Source organism: Oreochromis aureus, linkage group 9, assembly GCF_013358895.1.
Source record: "Oreochromis aureus strain Israel breed Guangdong linkage group 9, ZZ_aureus, whole genome shotgun sequence".
Lineage (NCBI taxonomy): Eukaryota > Metazoa > Chordata > Actinopteri > Cichliformes > Cichlidae > Oreochromis > Oreochromis aureus.
Genome location: NC_052950.1, coordinates 35,908,717 through 35,919,882, shown reverse-complemented (window position 1 = coordinate 35,919,882; position 11,166 = coordinate 35,908,717).

Sequence of the window (11,166 nt, the reverse complement as noted above, 5' to 3'; positions counted from 1 at the left end):
GCTGTCATAGCAACAGATCCGTAAGCGTAAACCTGCTCGGGAGCAGGTTTACTTTATGTAAACAGGATTAGATCGCGGCCACTCAGGTATGTCCGCTGCAGTTATATGAAAGCAAGAGCGATATTTCGCCACTGTTTTACCATAAATAAATATTATCAATGTAACTAAAGATAATGCAGCATTTGATTCTTTTATTGATTTCATACAGATACATACAGGTCATTTCCGAAAAAAAGGGAAATGTACTATTAATCATTCTATTACATGTAGTAGATCATGTCAGATGTAATTCATATTTTAGAGTAGTAATAGTAAATTACTACGTGCAATCAAGATGAGAGACCACGGCTAAAAAAGCGAAGGTGGATTTGGGAAGTCTGTCGCAGCCATGTCCTGTCCGTTTGTACGCGAGCAAGGAAGGTGCAAGATTGATAAGGAGAGTTTACAGAATTTAGCGTATATTGCGGGATAGACAGGATCCTTTAGCTCAGCGCGACGGTGTGCTCATAGAGAGATATCGATTCTCCCGTGAGGGTATTATTTACTTTCTCTCTCTCTCTCTCTCTCTCTCTATATATATATATATATACTTACTGTACTGTATATACTTACTCCCGACTTACTGTGCATGCTTCAGTCACCCCTTGCATGGGAACAGGTAAAAGTGATGGAGTGTTATGTCAAACTACACACAAAAACCCACAATGTCAATAAATGTCACAGTACAAAAGGGGTGTGACGAGGGGTGCAGGACCATCACCTGTCTTTATTTGCTCTGCCCTTTTCTTGGTTGCTGTTATAAACAAACAAACAGATTATTCCAGGGTCTCTTGTCATAGACTAAAAGCAATATAAGTGATAAATATTACCATTCTGTAGAATATTTTTATATTTCACTTTTACTTTTTCCCATGTTCTAGTGGGTCCTGTTGTGGCTCTAATGTGAAAGAGGATATGATGTAATATAATATAATGTGGAATAAAATAATATCACATGATATAATGTAATATCACGGATCACTTACGAGTTTAATTTGTCAGCAACTTTCTGCCAGCCCTCTCTCCTTGCTTTTGCAGCCTTTGCAGTGTTCCCCTGCGTTTTAATTAAACTCTGAAACTCCTGATATCCCTCAATCAAGAGTTCTTGCTCTGCTGCCGTGAGATACTGCGCGCGCTCCTTCGACATCTTCGCCGACCAATCACAGGGTTGCCGATCAATGTTTCTACTATCGATGCGTAGCCCCTTTTAAGCCACCCAGTGATCTCAGATTACTTCATCCAGCTATACTAATCGTCAACAACAGGTGCTTTCGGAGAACCGGATTAGCGAGCTCAAAGTTAGCGCGATGATTTGATCTTGGATGTGTCATTTGATCTTGGATGTAGTAAGCGAGGTACGAAGAACAGGCCCCAGGTTATTACCCAGTGTTACTGCCCTTGCTGGGCCTCCTGAAACTGCCCTTGTGTGGGCGTGGTGTTTTTTCTCTGCCTCCTCCTCTCTTGCTCCACCCCTCTGTCTCTCTCTTGCTTTTCTCTCTCTCCAGGACACAGCTGCTGCTCATTGGCCTCATTTACCACCTGGGCCCAGTCAGCAATCACCTCTCTGGGGTTATATAAGCTGGGGATAAACTGACTGTAGGAGGGTAGTTTTCTCTGGTGTCTCTGCTTTGAGTGCTAGGTATGTGATTGTCCTGCCTATGGTGTGGAGTGGTAGCAGCAGTAGGGAGAGTAGCTGCTTCACGTGAGTAGTGTGGGCCTGTGGGCCTCGGCAGCAGTAAAGCTAGCTGCTGCTAGTGACAGGGTGAGCTTGTGGGCCCCTGGAAGTGCCTCCTCGTGGTGTGGAGTTTCTTGTTTTCTTTGTTGCAACTTTTTTCCTTTGTCCAAGTGTTATTGGTAAAATGGCGTTGCTGGATCTTTATGTTAAGCATCTCTATAATAGAGACTATTTTATTTACTAAAAACACCTCTGTTTTCCTTTCATTCTGTTCTGGACCCATTTGTTACTGGTCCCCTCACTCGCACGCCTAGACTCCTTAAGGGGGGACGTAACACCGCAACACTGTGGCCATTGATAATGTACAAGGTGTCACTTAGTCATGGTAAATTTGATTCTTTTTACTGAATCGAGTTTGAATGATCCACTAACCAAAATGAATCAGGTCTTTGAGTCATTTGAGTCACACTGACTCAGTTGCCCAGAGAGTGCAAATAATTTACATTTTCACTCAAACTTAATTTGTTTCTCTTTTCATGTATATCCTACTGCTAAGATGAGTGATTGAAAAAGAAAACTATTTTTATGGAGAAAAAAAATTAAGATTTCTAAAAGAAACATTTATTTTATTTTTTATTTTATTAGTAAAATTTTCCTCAGAGGTGTCAAATATATATTTTCTCATCTAAATATCCACTGAGCTGTGAGCCAGGGGGCGCTAATGTGCATTAACATTGGCTGCCAACGAAGAAAAAGAAGACGAAAAAGCCAGGAGAGAGGTGAGTGAGTGAGTCATTCATGCTACAACTCAGCACAGGAGGGAGGGGGTGAGTGAGTCCTGAGTGATTTGTTTATACTACGATGCCGCACAGCAAGGGAGGGGCTGAATAACTCAAATGTGCTATTAGCATGTTAGCAGAGCAATGCTACTGTGAACTGAGGAGCTATTGTCGTGATGTGAGCTTCAGGGTTTTTTCTTCCAGTTCAGAGCAGAAATGTTTCTGGTAAGACACTAGCTGTTGTTTCTTTCCCACAATTTTAATTATGATATAGATATATTTCTACTAATGAAATTAGTTTGCTAACAGCAACAGGGATGAGTCAGTGAATGAGTATGTTGGGCTTGTGGACCATGTTTCACGAGTCAGTAAATTCTCGAGTATTGAATAATTTGTTTATGATTCGCACATCACTAATCTCACTTAACTATGCAAATCAACTACAGAGGCTAGTGAGCTCCTACGTTAAGAGGTCGCTCGAACTCCCTAAATGCCTCAGCAGCGTTGCACTCTATAGCAATGGGATACTGGCATTGCCTACTCCTGCCTGGTAGAGGAGTTTAAATGTGCAAAAGTGAGGCTTGAGATGTCACTCGCAGATTCTCGGGACCCCATAGTGAGAGGCACCGCTCCCACCCTAGCAACAGGGAGGAAGTGGACCACAGCCACATCTGTGCTACAGGCCAAATCTGCTCTTCAGCATCATGACGTGGTGGGTCACGTCCAATGGAGCAGAGGATTTGGTCTTGGAGCAGTAACACCTCGGTGGCAACAGTCATCTGTAACCGAACGTCGGAACATGGTGGTGTAGGAGTTGTGACGACAGGAGGAAAGAGCCAGACATGCTAGAGCCGTAGCACTGGCTAGTGTTGAAAAGGGGAAACTGTAAAATCTGGGGAATGGAGTCTAATAGACTCAGTTTCATCACCTGAGCAACATACAATGTGCTACCTTCCCCAATAAATCTGCACTTGTGGTTCGAAAAGCACCCAGCTTGCCCCCTGTGTACAGTCCCAGCCACACTCAAGCACATCTTAGTTGTTTGTAGGACTATCCTTACTCAGGGCAGATACACATGGAGACACGACCAGGTCCTGAGGTGTCTAGCCGAGAAAGTTGAGCGCAAAAGAAAATCCATCAAGGCAAATCCTCTCACGAACCAAAAGGAGCGTCAGTTTTCATCAGCATTTGTCCGGGAGGGAGACAAGTCGAGGATGAGCCCCTCAACTCCGGACCTGGACCCGCTGAAGGTTGCCAGGGCAGATGCAAGTGGACTTGGATCAGAGGCTAAATTTTCCCACAGAGATTGTAACAACTACTATGCGATCAGATCTCGTCCTTTGGTCTAACTCCCCAAAACTTGCACATCAGAATGTGACCCTATAAAGACTTCCCTAAACCTACTGTTCTGGAAGTCCAGCAGTTCATCTAAACAAAAAGCACTTAGACTTAAACAGATATAGATACATTTATCCTACCATGAAACAATAAGAGAAGGTACGACCTCTCCCATGCTGCCAGGATGTGGGTGTGAATGCCAGAACATTCTGGAATGCACACAAAGTCTTTGCAGACTCCTAAGGATCAAACTTCTACCAACATGACATTGATTATCTGTGTGTGTGTGTGTGTGTGTGTGTGTGTGTGTGTGTGTGTGTGTGTGTGTGTGGGGGGGATAGATAGACATATGTGTATTGCTAATATATATTTTGTAATAGATCTATATCATGGCTAAAGCACTTTCTGGATTGATGCAAACTGCATTTCGTGCCTTGTACTTGTGACGTGCAATGACAATAAACTTGAATTCTGTTCTATTCGATTCGATTCTACTACCAATCATTTAAAAATCGTTTACTGTTTGCTCACTTGCATAATTTGCATAGATGAATCAGATCAACCCAAGACTTTTGCAGAAGTATGAATCAAGGTCACAGAAAACCTCAATCATCTGTGAACTGGCAGCTTCACCTTTCTTTCTAACAATGTCAATAACAAAACGAGCTCTGTCACCTCTGTTTTGCATGATGCCTGCCTCCAACTCAGCATCAATTATCACCTTTTTCTCCAGCAGTTTGTCCAGCAAGCTGTTAACAACAGGTTCTGATATCCCATTGATGAAGCAGCTCTGCACATTTAACAGCCTCTCATTGGGAGAGAGATTCCAAGGCACTGAATCACGGCACTTTTTTACTCCAGAAGAGGACAGGTAAACTGCTCTATTCCACATGCTGTGGGAACTGGTGCTGCCGCTAACATTCAACCTAATCATTGTCATGTCTTTCTCTAAACTCACCTGGAAGGATGGGAAGTAGTTGTCATAGGACTCTTCATCAAATTCGGCCTCTATTGGCTGAACTAGAACAGAGTCATCTTCAGGAACAGCAGACAGAGTGTAAACCTGCTTTGGATGCAGTTTACAGTGAGGAGATGTCTCTATGTACCTCTCATCTCCAACTAGTTTCTTCCTGGTGTGCAGCACATCCTGCAGAACAATAATTTGAGGCAACAACAGCACACTGAGGAAGGATGTGAGATCAGGATCAACTGGGGGTTTGTAGAAGAGCAGAACCAAAGCTCGGACTGGCTCACAGGGAGAGTTTTCATCCTTGACATTACCATAACCAGAAAACCCTGTGATGTTTATAACAATATGACTTTCTGTTATCTGGTGAGGGGTAATACACTCGATGCCCTCGTCATTCACATGAGCGACCTGCAAGAACTGACCTCCACCTGTGGAGATGACCTCACAGTGTGGGAGATGAAGCTGACACACAGACTGCTGCTGACATTTGATGTCAAACAGGGGTCCTGCAGGCTTCTTGTGGTGTTGGGCCAGCAGCCTCCTGTTCCAAGGGACAGTCCTGTAAACCACGTCTCCTTCTCCCTTCATGACAAACACCAGGCCGGTCACACTGCACTGGTACAGACCTGCACAGGAGCACTGGAACAGGTAGGTTTCATCATCAGACTCATCAGCAGCGATGGCAGGTGTAAACTCCTTTAGCCTCATGTCAGGTAAGCTTACTGCTTGTATCAAGTTCTTGATTGGTGTTTTGGTCAGTGAGGACACGCTGTGAGAACGACTCAGGTAGCAGGAAGCTGTGGAGGAGAACTGTATAAAAGAAGTGGGTGAAAGGGTATTGGTTGATGACATGTTCTTAGTCATGACAGGAGGATCTGCTTCTCTTGACTTGTTTTTTATGCATGAAGAAGGATTGCGGCTTAGATGTTTACTGTTCTGCTTTCTTTTTGACTTCTTCCATAGAGAATGTTGATTCTTGTATCCACGTTTATTGGCTGAAAAATGTTTTTCTGTAGGTACTGAAAAATTCCCGTAGCAGACACAGTCATTGTCATCGTCATCACCGTCATCATCATTGCCGCCTGAGTTAATCTCTGTTCTGATGCAGTATGTTCTACAGGAGGGGCTTCTGGGAAAGAAGCAGCACGCTGCTCCAACAACCTCCTCACTTTCTTCATCATGTGACTTCAATGTGACTTCTTCTGTTTCTGTTTGACTTTTTGGATCATCACCAACTTTAAGGATTTCTCTCTCTTTTGAGTGTCTGTTCTTAAAAAAACAATTCATCTTTTCTTCTTTAATTGTCTCTTGTTTAAAAAAAGCTGCTTTCGTCTTCTTTTTATCTTCCTTAAACCTGGAAAACCAAGTGGAGAATGTATTATTTCTTACATCACAGACATGACCACTGAGCACTGAACACTCTGTCAATGTATAACTAACCTGAAAGCAGACATGAAGTAATTAATATTAAGAGGGACACAACTGAACAAAATAGTACATATTCATATTGTTTGGGGGGGATGTGTTTTTTTTTTTATTATAACAAAGATTTGTCTTTAAAGGGAAATTGAGAATTGCTGCTTATTTTCAACAAAAATATTGTGTTATGGTTTAAAAGGTCAAAATAACAGTCGTCCCTTTTTTATTTATTTATTGTGTACAGCATGATTGAAAGTGGAACGTTAACATACATTTTTACAGGTGTGGGGTTTTTTCTTCAAATCAGGGAATATGGTAGACCTTTTTTTTTTTTTTTATCCTGGATGAATTATTTAGTAGCTGATGTGTATATGGTGCAGATATATAAATCATATTTTACTCCTATGCCCTGTGTTATTTATTTGCAAATCCAGATGTTAATCATACAGGTCAGCTGTGTCGTACAGACCATCTTAAATCATTATTTCAATCCAGAACACTCACTCAGTCCAGTTACTGTCTTCATGTACAAGGTTTGTGCATCTTCTGTAGATTATGTTGACATTCAGTTCAGGCAGATGTTTGCATTAGGCACGCCCACAGATCTAATGAGGTATGAGGTCACCATTTGTAAAAGCTTCTGGCTGTGAGACCAGAACTCACACGTTTATTCAGACAAAGTGTTTGTCAGAAAGAGCCAGTCAGAAGAAAAATGGCCTTAAGCATACTGTTTCAGCCAGAGCATGCGCTAAGGTGGGTGGGGGATGTCCTGCAGCAACAATAAATGTGTGATATAAGAAACTGAGGAAATTGTCAAAGATCACGTGTCTTTGATTTATTCAGTGTCCTACTCATTTTTAATGAAAAAAAATGTGTAAAAATATTATAATATCATATAACATCTGTAGGACTCTGCACAGCATGGAGGCTGCATCACATGAAAAACCTGACAGGAACAAATGTTTACAGTATAAGAGCAGAAAGGTCAGTGAGAGAGAAGTTACTTACTAAGGTATCACCTGTTAATAGTTTTATTTTTTAATTACTGAATTTAATTGAATTTATGCAATAAATATATTGTCTTTATATCACCTAGAGGCAGCTTATCTCTCTCTCTCATTTATTTTTTTAATTTCCGGCAAATGATTCACTCTCACGTGTTTTCTCACACATTTAATCTAATATTGTTATTTGTAGTCCTGGTTTAGGACTACAGCTGGGGAAAAAAACCAAACTGTGACTACATTTTTACACGCATACGTGACAATCAGCGCCCGAAATCTCTCTGAATGTTTCCCCTTTGTACAAAAATGTTCATGTCACAAGTAAAGAAATAAATACAAATAAAAAACATTTTAATTAAGGGAGAAATGATTATTGTTACAGACAAACAAGGCCCCCATGGCGGCTGCGTGTAAACGGGAGTTCTAAAAATTTGTAAATTGTTTCTTTAAGCATTTTTAATTCTTAACTTTCATATTTTCAAAATGTTCTCTATGATTATTTTAAAATGATTCTCCGCAGTAAACACAATTTTCACGTTATGCTCGGGTTTCTTCTGGTCTACATTTTTCTGGTCAACAAAGTAGTATTGAGGCCTTATTGATTTAACTTGAGCTCCAGTCCTGAGTTTTAAGTTTTATGAAGGTGGTTCAGTTTTTACTGGGGTACATTGCCATGGTAACCTATGGTCAAAATAAGAGATCCGTATAAATGCCCATGGACCAATCGGATTTGTGAAAAATAGCATCACCTGGAATAGTGAGAAGCAAGATAGAATAGAATAGAATAGAATAGAATAGCCTTTATTGTCATTGTACAGGGTACAACGAAATTGGAGTGCCACTCCCTTGGTGCAAAAATACAATAATAAATATAATTGTAAAATATAAAAGATACATTAAAACAAACAATAGTAAGTACAATATATACAGGATAGCACAATATATACAGGATAGCAGCATTAATATAATGACAGTAACAATAGCAGCATAATAATTGACGGTGACAGTATGGTGTAGCTAAGCAGTTTCATTTGTTTTTGTGCTTATTTACTACGGTGATAGCTCTGGGAAAGAAGCTATCCCTGAATCTGTTTGTCCTGGTTTTATGTGACCTGTACCGTCGGCCTGATGGTAATAGTTCAAACACTTGATTGCTGGGGTGAGAATGGTCCTTGATGATATTGCCAGCTCTGCTGAGGTACCGAGAGTTTGCAATGACCTCCAGGCTGGGCAGAGAGCAGCCAGTGATCTTCTGGGCTGTGTTGATGACCCTCTGCAGTACTTTCCTGTCTGCAGCTGAGCACCCTGCATACCATGTTGTTATGCCGTACGTTAGGATGCTCTCTATGGTGGCTCTGTAGAATGTCACCAGCAGCCTCTCCTCCAGGTTGTTCCTCCTGAGCACTCTCAGAAAGTGGAGACGCTGCTGGGCCTTTTTTACCACTGCCGTGGTATTTGCAGTCCAGGAGAGATCATCAGAGATCTGCACGCCCAGGAAAGATCCCTCAGACCTCAGTGGGTGGATACTGTCTAATGTTTTAAGAGCATCAGAAGTTTCTGTATTCACCCAAGAAACACCAGGAAAAAATATCAGTTCTTAAAAGCAACATAATACTCACGAATTTAAATTAAGTTATTGTTTATACATATCAATATAGGTGACCTTTTATTAGGTTAGGTAGTTGACTAAGTCTGTGTGTGACTTGTGTTTTGTGTCTTACAGATAAGCATTCATCTGGTGGAATCGCAGGTTAGAACAATGTAGCTTTAATACTGAGATTTCCACAGTCAGCATTTTTGGAAGAGCAATGGTGAATGCATGTCATTCTAAAAGTGCTGCAGCAAAGTTTAAGGCTATAATTTGTTCAATGTTATGTGCCAACTAAGCAAACAGCAGCTGCCTGCTACTCCCTCAGCAGTTGATTGTCCTGTTTATACTGGTTCATCCTCCACGCAAACATCACAAGACGCTCATTCTCGAGTTACTTAAAGTTCTGCGGGTGACAGTCTGTATTTCTGCGTGACAATGTATACATGTGTGGTCTGTTCATCAGGGATTCCCAAAAGCTGACACTGTCTGCACCACAACGGGTAAGTGGCATCGCCTCAAGGAAAGAGGATGTGGTTTAAGTAACTCAAGAAATGTTCATGGCACAAATAACCACAACATAAAACCTTGTTTGTTTAAAACTCAGATGTTAATGAAAAAGAAGAAAAATCTAAATACAAATAAAAGTTTTTGAACTGTACATTAGAAAATTATTTTGTTCCAGGGTGCAGCACCGTTTTTGTTTGAAGTCTGTCCCTCTTTCCTCCACCTTTAATCTTCTTGTGCTCTCCATTTGATCATCCAACTAAATAAATCATCAGAGAAGCAGAAAGACGTCCTGCAGGACCCTGCGTGTGCAATGCGCTTAGCTTTGAGCCCCAGAAACAATCAACAGATGCTGAAAGATGCTGATCGTATTGAGTTTCATGCAAACAACATGAGACACTCATGCTCCACTTAAAGGTTTGCGTGACAATGTATACACGTGTGGCCTGTTCATCAGGGATTTCCAGAAGCTGACACTGGTCACATCGAAACAAGTTAATCTATCACTTTTTTAAAAAAAGAGGAAATGGTTAAATGTAAGAATGTGTTTAATACGATTAAATGTAAAATTTGAACTCTAAATTCGAGAAGCTATTTTAAAAACCAAAAAACCTATACTTGTGATTCTTGCGCTCCACAAATATTTTTAAATTCTCCACAATTAAACTCAGATATCCTCTGGTCTTCTCTGAATAAACCTTGATTTGATTTCTTAGCTACACATGTCCAAAGTCAATCATTAGGATTTTCTTCTGTTCATTTGAAGCCCAGTTGATGGACACGGTCCTGCTACATTATCTACATCAAACTTTTTGTAGTTTCTCGTTTTCGTTTAGAGAGGAAAAAAATAATAAAAGACCAAAAACATCCATCAACATTTCAAATTATATTTTATCATTATGTCATGGTCCTGGGTCGGTGACCCAGCACTTTGAGTTTGTTATTATCATTTTCTAGTTTATTCTGATTTTGTATTAGTTTAGGCGTCGTGTTTATTATCCCTACCTGTGTCTTCCCTCTGTGCTCCGTTTGGGTCCCTGCGTTTGTGTGGTAAAACAGTCTGTGCGTTTCCTGTTTTACTTTGTAGGTATGGGGCTCGTTATGTCCACGAGTCCCAGCTGTGTGCCCACCTGTTCTTCGTTTCCTCATGTGCCTCCAGTGTATTTTAGTCCCTGGCTGTATCCCAATTCAGGGTCTGCAGCCTTAAAAGCCGCATTTTAAGGCCGATTACGTCACAGCGACGCGCCGAAGGCTGTCCCAATTCAAAGGCTGCTCGAAATGCAGCCCTCAAATGCGTCCTTCATTTCCCTGAATTTTAAGGCTGTGACGGTGTAGACTTCGTGGCCCAACATATCCCACAATTCATAGCGCGGCAGTCGGTGTGGATAATTTTGCCGCAGACGGCAGAAGCGGAGCGGTACTGAATATTATGTCACTCATTTATGTGCAAATGTTTAATAACGAAGGACATTAAAACATTACTGTTGGCCACATGTCGGCAAAGTTATTTGCCATTAGTGATGTTTGTACTTTCAGCATTAATTTGGTTTTAAAGCCTTTAAAATATAATAATACAATAGTTGACCTTAATCTTACAGAGATGTGATGATTTTATGGATAACTAAAGTCAGTCATATATCCACAAACACAACAAGCTGAAAGTCAGTGATGCTGCTCGGTTTGCAGTCCTGAATATGACGGCACAAGCAGGATTCACTGCACTGTTAATGTTAGCTATGTTATATTGCTGCCTCTGTTCGGTGGTGTCGAGCCAAACGGACTTTAACGTGTGTTTGAACGAGCTGACGGTTCACTCGTTAAGCTGAAAGAAAGATGCTTTAATCACA